The 13415-nt window shown below is 39.8% G+C and overlaps 1 protein-coding gene across 15 annotated transcripts in view; it reads right to left on the reverse strand.

The window, feature by feature from the left end:
* Window positions 1-13415, reverse strand: part of nrxn1a (neurexin 1a) — a 1388176-nt gene that overhangs the window by 209678 nt on the left and 1165083 nt on the right. The gene's annotated exons all lie outside the window — the stretch shown is intronic.

The following is a 13415-nucleotide window of genomic DNA, read 5'->3' on the forward strand; positions in this document are numbered from 1 at the left end:
TCATCTCCAGGGATATCTCATGTTCCATTTCTGCTCTCCTAAGGGGCTGTCCCACAGCGGCGACCTAATTGGCGAATTTTGAAGAGTTCGCCCTCGACTCGTACTCGCAGCATGGTTGACACGAGATCCTAGGAGGTCTTTGTAACTCTCCTTCATGCTCGAGAGTAGTCCCCGTGTACTCGAGGCCTCAGCTATGTCGCGGCATATTTTTCAACATGCTGAAAAATGCCCGCAAGTAAAAAAAGGTCGCCATGGAAAATATCAATTTTTTTTTTACTCGTAGGTTTAGTCGAAGTAGGTCGTAGTAGGTCGGCATGTTATTCGTACGTAATCAAGGGTAGTCGAAGGTAATCGAAGGTAGTCGTAGATAGTCTTCAACATAGTCGAAAGGAGGTCGAAAGAGATCAAAGGAGGTCGTCTTCACTCTCCACTATTCGGTGTCCAATTTTCCCGAAGCTAGTCGAACCTAGTCTTCCACATAGTCGAAGGAGGTCTTCCATATAGTCGAAGGAGGTCTTCAACATGACTGTTTTTCGAACTCTCTTAAACTCTTCTAAACTCGCCAATTAGGTCGCCACAGTGGGACGGCCCCTTTAATTGTCTTCTCAAGTGTACTCCTGCATCCCTTATATTCCACAACAAACTCGCTTGATCACACTCTCTACACCACCTTCTGCTCACTTTCATTCAAAAAAACATAAGTTTACAGAGACCAATATCCTGACTGAACTGCTACTTTTCTTCGCAGTGTCTGAAAACAGGCAATTTCAAATCTGCACATCCAGTCTTTCCATTCTGTGCCATGCAGGTGTCTCAAATGCCAGTTTGATAACTCCACTTACATTTTCATACATAAGCTCAGTGTATTTCTTCACATTTAATAATTAATTACACCATTAGATGTAATATTACATTTTATCTAGAAGCCGATTAATTGCCACATCACCGTGACAGTCTCAGGTCTTCAGCACAATCTTCAGCATTGCACACCAACACTCATCTCCAGCACAGATATCAGACACAAGATGCCCTCCTATCCTGAGGTTGAGTTCTAATGAAGTCAATGCCACCTTTTTGTGTGCAGCTAAGTCCAACCGACTAATGATACATTTGCATGTGTTTGGTGTTTGAGATTACAAATAAAAAACCTGTGTCCTCCCTGTCACTTCCCCAGCCTCTACAGCAACCTGTTACGGACCTGCATGGAGCGGAATGTAATCATTTGAAATGAAACAATGCGTATTAAATTTGTGAAGACTTCAAATATTTTGCTATTTGGTTTCAAAATGTTTTTTACTAGTTCAAATGGTTATTGAATACGAACCCTGGTCGTGTTCAGACTCCTAACAAATTGATTAGTAATTTTCACCTTTTCATAGCAAGTGTGTTGATTAACCAGAAATCTGTGAAAGCAGTAGAGAAAACTCAATGGTAATGCTTCATAGTTAAATCACAATTCATAAAATGGTTTATGTCTATTGTCAGTAGCTTCATTAACATTTCCATGCCTGTCATTACTTTTCTGCCACGACACAGACTCATTAGGTAGATTAATTTTGCTGCAAAAGAACACATGCAAGTACTATATATAGGAATAAGAAGGAATGCAGATGCTGGTTTAAACCGAAGATAGACACAAAAAACTGGAGTAACTCAGCGGGACAGGCAGCATCTCAGGAGAGAAGGAATGGGTGACGTTTGGGTCTAGTCCCGAAAAGTCACCCATTCCTTCTGTCCAAAGATGCTGCCTGTCCCGCTGAGTTACTCCAGCTTTTCGTGTCTTATAGGATTTATGGGAGAGTGCACCATATCAGGTTTTGTGCGAACAGTAGCTTTCTAGCCTAATGATCTTTAACCTAATCCAGAAGATGGTAGGAATTCAACATAACTTGTGTTTGGAGTACTGTGCTTTCTGCATAAATTATGCTGATTATGGACAGGTTTTTGCCAAACATTTGCGAGGTTGAGTGCAAACTCTACCTCCTTATATATAGGGCTGGAGGAAGAGAAAAATCAGAAGGTGTCCGTAAGTGGGGTAACGACTTGGCAGGAGGTCAGTGCTGTGTGGTGGTGAGAGGGTAGACTATGCCGATTGTTGGTCAGAGGGTCAGTCAGAACTTGTCCTTTTCTTTTTTTCACTTTTAATTTCAAGTTTGTGTGTACCTTGTTGTGGGTTGGGATCAATTTCCCTCTGGGGATGAATATAGTCTATCGTATCATATCGTAATATAACATCCTCTCATGTTAATACAAATGTTCAACTAATCCCTTTCAGTAAATTAACATGCCTAGGGTTAGATACCTGTAAAAAAAAATGCAAATGGAATTACTTTCCATTTTGTGTGATCACTTTTACATTCCTTCCAGAATATCACAAAGTGCATGAAAGTCAATAAATTGTTTGCAGGATGTAGTCACTATTATAATGTAGGGGATATCCATATCAATTTATATACAGCAAGCTGTAACCAACAGAAAGGGAATCCTTCTTTTATTGCTAAGTGAAGTATAAACATAGTCTAGAATAAGGATAACTCCCCTGCTCTTTTTTGAAACTGTTTTATATCCGCCTGAGAAAACAAATGAGGTCTCATTCTAACACCTTTAAAAGATAGCATCACCAATAACGCAATTGTTGGCTGTTGTCCAATCAATCTCAGATGTTACTTTGGGATTTGGACATAATTTGAATTTACAAACTGAAACCTATTTCTGGTTTATTACTAACATCTTGCAAAATCCTGTGGGTCTCATGACTACATGTTCCTACATTAGGGTGTGCCTTGATTTATTAAATCAAATAGTCATCTAGGAATTGTATCGCAACAGACTTTGCACACACAAGGCACAATTAAGACACTGAAAGTACCTCAGAGAAAATTAAATAATAAAAGAATAATGCTGGCCAGTTACAGACTAAATAATTCAGCATGATTTGATCCTGAAGAATGAAGGAATTACAGCTGAATATACATTATTTATCTATTCCTCCAGATTGAAAGTCTTTAAAATTGTTTCATGGTCACCTTTGCAGCATTTTTCAGTATGTTCTCATTAATCCAATTGTCTATTTTTAGTTCATGTAAATCATGGCAACATTTTCAAGTCTCATATCGCAAAAGCCCCAGCACTGTAAACCGCGCCAAGATTTTAGATGTGGTTTTAATTTTCATCCAAGTAGGAATGAAAATGTTTTTTTTTTTAAGATGCCTCCAACCACAAAGATAATCACACCTCATATTAATAAAAAATGGTGCTCGGCTAGGCGAACAACTAATGTCATTACTTCCATTGTGACATTTGTTGTAAAATAAAATTAATTGAAATCTTTTTTTACTAATATGCATACAAATCATTAAAAAAAATCTACAATGTAATTTATCTTCCCACTAATTCAAGGATGACAGGTTCTTTACATTGATGTACAACCACTGAATTTAACTATATGAGACGAGAAGATGAAAGTGTTCAGTTGATTATCTAATTTGTTTAACATTTCCCATTTTATATCATTCCTGATATCGCTTTTCATAGTTTTATTTCAGTAGAGACAACATTAGCAGCACCTTATTTTAAGTTGAAAAATTGTGCTTGGCTGAATATGCTCCCGTCAGCACGAATGTGGCATGACTTGCAGGGATAAAGCTGCTGATAAAACCTTTTCACTGCAAAGAATTTGAATGGATCCTGATCCAATAATTTTTATCCTTCAATTGCATTTCAGTGTGAACTGGTGAAACTTTTACTTTCATTAATTAACAAGTAATAGGACAGGCAATAAAGCAGAAGAGGAAGTTATGCTTTGCAAAAATTTTATTTCCCGTTAAATATATTATCAATTTTTCAGATTGAGCTGATGGAAAGTGAGATTAAAATGTGTTAATGGCTACACCATGTAGGTTAGTGAAATTGTTTAAGATACAACTTTCACTGTTTAGTCATGCTGGAATGTAAGCTTGCAAATGGTATGAGGAAAGATCCCTGCATGTGAACAACTCAAGTGCAGCTTGTATTGGACCATGATATGTATTTAAATGAGACAGATGAGGTGTCCCCAGCACTGCACAAGCAAAGCAGTTTTGAATTGCAGTCCGCTGCATCACCTGCAGATGTCTTCACTGAATTGCTTAAGATGGAGCTCATCAGAGGATGAATGGGTGAGATGCTTATCTGGATACATGTGGGTCAACACAAAAATAATCAACATATCCCAATGGAGACACAAGGAAATTGTTGCTGGAATCTTGTGTGAAACACAAAGTGCTGGAGTAACTCAGCGGGTCAGGCATGGGGACTTGAACAAAACCTGGTAAGTGATAGGTGGATAGTAATAGGTGATCGAATGCAGATATCCTAATGAATCCAGTAAAGGTTCCAGGAAGGTGTAGGAAATGAACCACAGATGCTGGTTTACACAGAAGATAGACACAAAATGCTGAAGTAACTCAGTGGGTCAGGCAGCATCCCTGGAGGACACGGAAAGGCAACATTTTGAGCTGGGATTCCTCTTCAAATTAATTGTAGCAGGGGGTGAAAGCTGGAAAAGACTTGAACAAAGCCTGGTAAGTAATAGGTGGATATAGGTGACCTAATGCAGATATCCCAATGGAAGCAGTCAGGGCCATGTCAATAGTGATCCACACTTTATATGATGGGATGAATGTTAAGGAGGACCATACAATCATTATAATAGACTTGTTGTTTCATAAAGACACAATATACTTAAGAGTCTCATTTATAGCTCCCATGGCAATAAACACGAGCAGGTGAATATATCTGTTTACATTGTGAATAAAAAATTAAATGGTACATAGATATATCAATGACCAGGTTTATGATTAATATCTGGTTGCTAATAGAAGAGCAAATTTGTTCATATCTTCACCATTAAAATGCCATGCAGTTGTTTTACAGGTGCTCACATTTAAAGCTGTAAAAAACTGGGGTTTAGAGTTTAGTTTAGAGATTGAGCATGGAAACAGGCCCTTCGGCCCACTGAGTCCGTGCCGACCGACGATCCCCGCATAGTAACACTATCCTACACGCACTAGGAACTATTTTTACATTTACCAAGCCAATTAACCTACATAACTGTACGTCTTTGGAGTGTGGGTGGAAACCGATCTCGGAGAAAACCCAAGTAGGTCACGGGAAGAATGTCCAAACTCTGCACAGACAGCATTTATAGTCGGGATTGAACCCGGGTCTCCGGCACTGCATTCGCTGTAAGGCAGCAACTCTACCGCTGTGCCACTGTGCCACCCTGCCACTGGGGTGTGCGCTCCAATTCCTTTACCAAGATGTGGGTCAGGTTGGTTGGCTATTTTAATTTTTAACATTTTGGTTTATTTGAATTTTTATTAATGCCTTAATTTCTCCTCATGTCGTCTCTTTTTTTATCCCCCACAACAATTTTTTTATTTCTACAATCCAGCTCTTTTTTTAATCCATTCCTACTGACAATAGATTTTATGTCACCAATCAAGAATGTTTGGAGAAACCCTGGCTGTTCGATGGAAAAGATGAAAATCAGGAGTCTGAATACCGAATGTGACATTTTGTCACCTCTGAGGTGCTCACTACTATTTCAGACCAGACCTTCCTTTGGTAATGCTGCTTCGTGGAAGAGATGTCAACTCCTGAAGACTGATCCACATGTGCTATGAACTTTTCCTTCCTTATCATGTAAAGTTCACGCCTTTATTTAACATGGGCTCTGCAGATCGTTTACCACTATACAAGGCAACATAGCAAGGCAATAGTTCAGTCGATTATACACCAGCAAACCTGCGACTGGATATATCCTTCACCAACAACTATCATACATATATGCTTGCAATTCCAACCATGGGGCAGAGCCATCAGCCAAGCATAACACAGGCCATTAATCATATGGTATATTTCACCAGGAGCATCACTGAATTATGTTTCAAAAAGTGAAGAGGAAATCCTCCTTTCCATTTTTGTCACTTTATAAATCCATGGTCATGCAATTAGCAGAACAAAATATGTTTTTTATCAGAAAGCATGGAAATAAGTCCTTTAAACCAACTCATCCATGCCACCCAAGGTGCCCCACTACACGGTGTGGCCTCCTTTACATCAGTGCAACCAAGTATAGACGAGGGAACCATTTCTCTGAACACTTGCACTCTGTCTGCCAAGACTTGCTGGAGCTCCCAGTTGCTAACTATTTTAACTCCCGTTTCCATTTATTTTTAATTCCATCGGGCCTAGTTAATGTCAAACAAATGCCTATACAAGTACATACTCAGCTTTCTTCAATTGTCCCTCCATTAACGGGATAGATCTTCTGCAGCCCAAACATTGCTGTTTTTCCTGTCCTTCCACCCATGTGTTATTTCCAGATTAGTCCTGGACACAGTGTTCTGCTGGAGGCTGGCAAGCAGCAGGTTAGAGTGGCCGAGTGCAGTTACACATGCCAGCACACATGAACAGGTGGTGTCACAAGATTTGATGTTTCTATCGTGTAAAAAACTACCAATAAACATTGAAATGCTCACACGCAGAAAATAATTAAATAGATTTAAAATACATTAAATGAAATAAAACTGTTTACTTGCCACTCTTCTGGCAGCTTAACCTAACCACCAATTTCAATGGGGTATCTGTATATGCAGTAGATCTTTCCTGAGCAAGCTCAGTAGGCTGCTTTCCCAGCCTGATAACTGAAAAAGTCTGTGGATCTTTCTGCTGCCCCCACCGAACTCTTGAAGGATTGCACCAGCTTTCCAAAGGGGCGGCCAATAATACAGGGTGCAAAGAGGAAGACAAGCTCAACCAAGACAAATTCGGGTCTTCAGAATCTCACAGAGGCAAGACCATCAGAAGCCTGGCAGAATAACTAAAAAATACCTAAGTTTGCTAATTCCACTTCAATTGGTCATTCGTTGCATGTATCTACAGATCTCATAAACTCCCTCCTTCTAGCCATATCTTATACAAACATAGCACAATGCAACTACACATTCCTTCCAGTTCTTCTGCACCACCATTACTGGCCCACAAGATTGCAATTTCAGTATTATATTGGGATACATATAAAAATGCAGATCATTTGTATCAGCAGTTTAAAAAAAAAGAACATCTGACGATGGAGTCTGATTTGCAACTTCATGGTGTTTCCAATAAATTGGGTTCATCTGAGTATTACATTTGGTCTTGACTCCCAATGTGCAATGCTACATTGCATTGATTGTTATTTTAAAAGGAAAAAAAAAGTCGCATTGCAACAGTGCTATTATTGATTTTATATTGGCCGAAATTTATATTTACCGAAATGGCTCCATGGAGGGAAAATCCATAGAATAAGCTATCCCTGACTGCTTCAAGTAGTTAGTGAGGCAGAAACTTCTAGATATATGGGGTCAGGTCAATTAAAAAGAACAAATGCAGATCAATTCAATCAGCTCCAGCTTAACAATCCTTGATCCAAGCAATCTATTCTAGTGGACCAAATCACATCTCATTAGTGGACTAAATCATATTGCAGTTATTTCCATTGTGTGGAGTTTCGAATAAAACAATGGGACAATTAAATATAAATAGCAATAAACATACTTTTTTTTTGCATTATCTGTGGATAATTATAATTTTTGCTGTTATGACTAACTGGAAATCTAAAATTAAAACAAAACACAGATTGGGAATAGACGCAAAATGCTGGAGTAACTCAGCCGGACAGGCAGCATCTCCGGAGAGGAATGGGTGATGTTTCGGGTTGAGACCCTTCTTCAGACGGGTACTCCAGCATTTTGTGTCTATCTCCAGTTTAAACCAGCACCTGCAGTTCCTTCCCACACAGATTGGGAATAGGTAATTTTCATCAGCGATTGACAAGACAGATGAATGTTCCTGGGGAAAAAATCCATCCAAAATGTTAGTTCTTTGGGTGCTGGCAGATCCATTCTGTACGACCAACACCACAATTATTCCTCATTTCTCTGACTTGAGGCCTATCTTTTTTACTGAACATCTTTGTAAAGGCCCTGAGGTTAATTGTCAGTTTGTGTGTGCATGTATCAAAGTCAAAGGCAAATGTTGAAAAAAAGATAAGTATCACACAAGGCCTGACCCACAGATATATAAATTGTTGATTATTATCTAATTGCATTTAGCAGTAGTGTTTATGGTAACTAATATCAAGCAAGGTTAGTTTTCAAATACAGTCTAAAGGGATTCCAGCTGTTGTGCTAAGGTTATCTTGTAAATTAATACAATGCTGTTGAGGTAATATTTCTCCTAAAGGCCCTGTTCACTCAGCAGGGATGTTTCATGCAAACAGTGTTAATAGCAAAACAGACTCTGAAAACTGCACAATAAAGTTGCCAGGTTGGCTACCAGTTAAGCCCTGCACAGCAGCAGATGTTCAACCTGATGCTTAATACTGATCAGTTATATAGTTAGAGCTCCCCATTACACGACAAGATCTCAAAAGTCCTGTACTTGAGAGTGATAGAAATCATTTCTGCACTTGGCTGATGAGAAAAATAAAAGACAAATATCAAATAAAATCAGAGAGCTGTGTACTTTCTGTCATTTTCACAGAATCCACTTAAACATAATTAGTCGAATATACCTTGTCTTTTCTCCCAATGCAATCTAACATGGTTACCAAGGAGCAGTGCATGTGTGCAACGTGAACAGCTGAAATATATATTTTGCCTTTTGAAAACAGGCCTTTGGGCCCAATTTGCCCATTCGACTAAGATGCCTCATGTATACGTCCAATCTGTCCACATTTGCCCCATATCCCTCTGAACCTTTCCAATCCATTTACATAGGTGTTCTTAATTAAACGCTGAAACTGATTTGTACCAAATACAAGGGATAGTTTTGTGAAACAGTAATCTGCTGTGTATGCAAAAGACTAGTGTGATAAGGGCAGAAAATATAGTAGTGTGACTTGAGACAACTCAACAAGATTTAGATATTTATGGCTGGGTTGTGCAGATAATTAAAAAAATAATTTCTGATCTATGGCCTTCTAATAACCCTCGAGAGGTTGATGGTAATGAAAAGACTTTTGCTGCAAGTAGATGGCATGGACAATAAAACTCAAGTTTATACTGGCTAGCGACCTCCTGAGATTTATAGAGGAAAAATATAAAAACTACTTGGACTTAACAGAAAAGATATTTGCCATCAATGGAAAAATATGTTTCGCACCCTGGAAACTGCAAAGTCTAATATAGAATGACATCTCTTGGCAGCATTGAAGAAATGTTAAGACAAAGCTCGGAATCAAAATGTTATCTGATCTCCGAGATGATGGGAACATTACCTTGGCACAAACCAATGAATAGAAGAAAGATCACTGGACAATATTTATCATTTATATTATTTATACTATATTATATATATTTAGAAAAACATCGGAAAAGGATGCAAGAATAGACCAGGAATTCACAAGGTAAACACAAATTATTTTGTTGACATGTAACTATCTATAATAATTAAAGAAATGGATATGACAGCAGACATGACATTTATATGTGCAATAGCTTAATAACGTTACATAGATAATAGAACAGAACCATTTCAACATTGTACTTCCATTGCGTAACGTATCCCCTTGGTACCAAGTTTCTCTACTAACTTGATCATCTAAAAATTAGAGACAGCAAGTCCTCTTCGAGCCTCAAAAGGATAGTTGTTGCTGTCTCTGGCTTTTCATTGCGTCATCATCAACTGTGACATGCAACTTGAACTGTCGTTGGTTTTTATTTGCATTAGTCAAGTTAACAGATGTCTCGGCTTTTTACCAAGAATATGTATTCTGTATAGCCACCATTATAGAAGCCAAAGATCAGCCAATTCAGTTAACTGCACATGATACCAAGCGACAGCTGAATGTATTGTACACAGCAAAGACCATGGGACCAGACAATAATCACTTCAGAATCTAGTTGAGCTGCTCTGTAACGGTTACAACACTGGCATCTACCCTATCATGTGGAAAATGGCTCAATGCATGTCTGCTTACAAAACAAATCCAATCTTGCTAATTACCGTTTAACTAGTCAACTTTCAATCATTATAACAAAACCTATAGCAAGTAATCTAACACTAAAAGGGTCATGCAGCTGTCCTACAAAGACAATTCTGTCAGCTCATTGCATTAACATTGTCCAAATTTCGTAACTTAGTAGGTCTGTGCTCATGCACATGCAATTTGATCTTCGACTTCCTCATTAGAAGACCACAATCAATACAAATTGGCCATCACAGCTCCTCCATAATGGCCATGAACACAGGGGCACCACAAGGCTGTGTACTCATTCTGCTAGTCTGTCGAAAGGCTTCACTGCCAGACACACCTCCAATGCCATCTTTAAATTCTGCAAGGTTACTACCATTGTTGGACGAATGGATGAGTATGGATACAAGAGGGATATCAATAACCTGATTAAATGGTGACAGAACAACAATCCTGTTCTGAATGTTAGCAAGACCAAGGAGCTGCATGTTAACTCCAGGAAGAGAAAGCCAAGGATTCACAAATCCATCTTCATTGGCAGGACAGCCAATGGAGAGAGTCAACAGATTTAGGTTCCCAGACATGTATATCTCCAAAGATCTGTCTTGTGCCCAGAAGGTTGATGATATCACAAAGAAAGCTCATCAATACTGCTACTTCTCAGAGGTTTGAAGAGAATCGGCATGTTGCCAAATATTTCATCAACTGACGAATGCATGGTAATGAGCATACTGGTTGGTTGATTAGCAGCCTGGTTCGGTAACTCAAATGCCCAAGAACAAAGGAGAACACAGAAAATGGAGGATATAGTCTGGTCCACCATGGGTAATGAACATCATCATAATCATACTTTATTAGCCAAGCATGTTTAGCAACATACGAGGAATTTGATTTGCCATACAGTCAGATCAATAAAAAGCAACAAAACAAACAAAATACATGTTAACATGAACATCCACCACAGTGACTCCTCCACATTCATAACTGTGATGGCAGGCAAAAAAAAGTTAAATCCCTTCCCTTCTCTTTTTATCCCATGGACGGGGACCTCGAGCCTTCCATTGTCGGGACGATCTTGGCTCCTGCAGCCGGCGGTCAGGCCCTCCACATCGAGCCGATAAAACTCCCGCATTGGGGAGATCTCAGCCCCCCCGCGCCGGAAGATCGGACCCTGTGTTGGGGCTTGTCGAACCTCCTGCGACTTTGGAGCTTCCCGACATCACTCTCCACCCAAGACTGCGAGCTCCTCGATGGTGAAATCCACAGGTTGGAGCGTCGATCCCAGTCAAAGGATCGCAGGCTTTCATGGTAAGTCCACGGCCCCGCGGTGGGGCTCAAAGTCAGTCTCGAGCAAGGCCGCCAGCTCCATGATGTTAGGCCGCAGAGGGACCGGAGATACTCTCCGGAAAACAATCGCATCTCCGGCAAGGTAAGAGATTCCCCCGATCCCCACCCCCGCACATAAAACAAACCAGAGAACATCAGCACAAACTTTTAAAACACACTAAAAATTAATAAAAATTACGAAAACACAGACAGGCCTTGGGCGAGGCTGCCATCGCTGACGGCGCCACCCAGCATCATTGAAAGCATCCACAGGAACTGCTCCTTTAAAAAGGTAGCTAATATTAACAAATACCCACATCACCCTGCCCATGCTCCCATCTTATTGCCAACATCAGGAAGAAGTTACGAGTGTTTGAGAACCATGACCTCCAGATTCAAGAATAGCATCTTCCACCACACAGCATAAACCCAACCACAAACCTTCCTCAGTAAAACATTTCCATAGACTTTGTTGATGTTTTATCATACATTTCAGTTTGCACTATTATGGCCTACTTTCCTAGTATAACTGATAATTTATTGTGTTATTAGTAATTGTATATTTAATTGTTGATCATTGTATATCAATGCTCAGGTAATGTGAAGGTGAATTATAACAGAATAAGAGTTCCCAGTTTATTATCAATGATGAAACCACAGGTTTAATGTATGTTCAGCTCTTAAGATCGGATGAGGTGTAACATTAGTTCTGCAATCAGCAAGGTGATGGAAGGTGCCTTGACAATGCTGTCAGGCAGAACTTATTCATCAATTATTTGCTATGTCTAATTTGGGTTTCATCAGGACCAGTCGGCTACAGACCTCAAAATTGATGATCCAAATTAGACCAAAGGGTTGAATTCCACAGATGAGGTAAGGCAAGAATGACGTCCTTGCTGTCAAGGCAGCAGTTAACATCAGAGTCCTTGTAAAACCAAGTATCAAGGGAAAGCATTCCAATGGTGAAAAAAAACTCCAATATCTCACACAAAGGAAAATGGTTGTGATTGATGGGCAATAATGTTGGTTGTTTTTCAGGACAGTGTGCAAGGCAAAACCATATCAACTATTTCCTCAATGACTTGCTTCCATCATAAGGTCAGTGTAGATGTTCTCTGAAGATTGAACAATATTTAATTCAATTCACAACTCACCAGCAAATAAAGCGATTCATTCCCATGTACAACACGCACCGCTGATGTGGAGGAATGTTAATTTTGAATTCCTTGGCTGTGTAGGGTCATGATCACTCAGTCTATTCCCGTAACTCGACAGCAGATTAAAGTAGACAACACCCATCATCTTCCGAAACAACATTTAATTATTAACTCATGAGTGATATGTGACACTATGCCACAAAAATACTGGGCAAAGACCATCAACAAAATGGTCCCTTACCATCTCCAAGTTCCCCATTAACACCATGCTGAGGAATACTGTTGACCAAGAAGTACTGCAACAGGGCAGCTATAGACATATTGTAGTTACAGACAGCAGAGTGAGCCGCTGTCTCAAAGTGCCAGAGACCCAGGTTCAATTCTGACTTCGGTGCTGCCTGTGTGGAGTTTGCATGTTCTCCCTGTGATGGGTTTCTTCCGGATGCCCTGATTTCCTCTTACATCCCAAAGATGTGTGGTTTTGTACGCTAATTGGCGTCTGTAAATTGTCCCTAATATGTAGCGAGTGGATGAGAAAGTGGAGAGCGGCGAGCAAAAGCCTGTGGCATGCAGATGCCAAGTCCCGTGCACTGAGGTTGGTGATCAAGTCTGGCTGGGATGACGGTGTTTAAAGGCAGAGCTGAAATCAATGACAGCAGCCTGTTGTATGGCATGGAACCAGTGTGAATGAGTGATTAATGATCCGTTTGGACTCGGTGGGGCGAAGGCTCTTTTTCCATGCTGTATCCTTCAATCAATTCAATCTCTCAATCAACACTGACGTGGAAATGTTATTGGCAATCCTTCATCATCACTCAGTCTAATTCAGGAACAGTCTACCGCAGCAGATTAAAGAGACAGCACACCATCATCTTCAAAAATACAATAAGGGTGCAGATAACTACTGCGCTTACACGGGAAACCCAGATCTT

This window comes from Leucoraja erinacea, chromosome 8 (assembly GCF_028641065.1).
Source record: "Leucoraja erinacea ecotype New England chromosome 8, Leri_hhj_1, whole genome shotgun sequence".
Lineage (NCBI taxonomy): Eukaryota > Metazoa > Chordata > Chondrichthyes > Rajiformes > Rajidae > Leucoraja > Leucoraja erinaceus.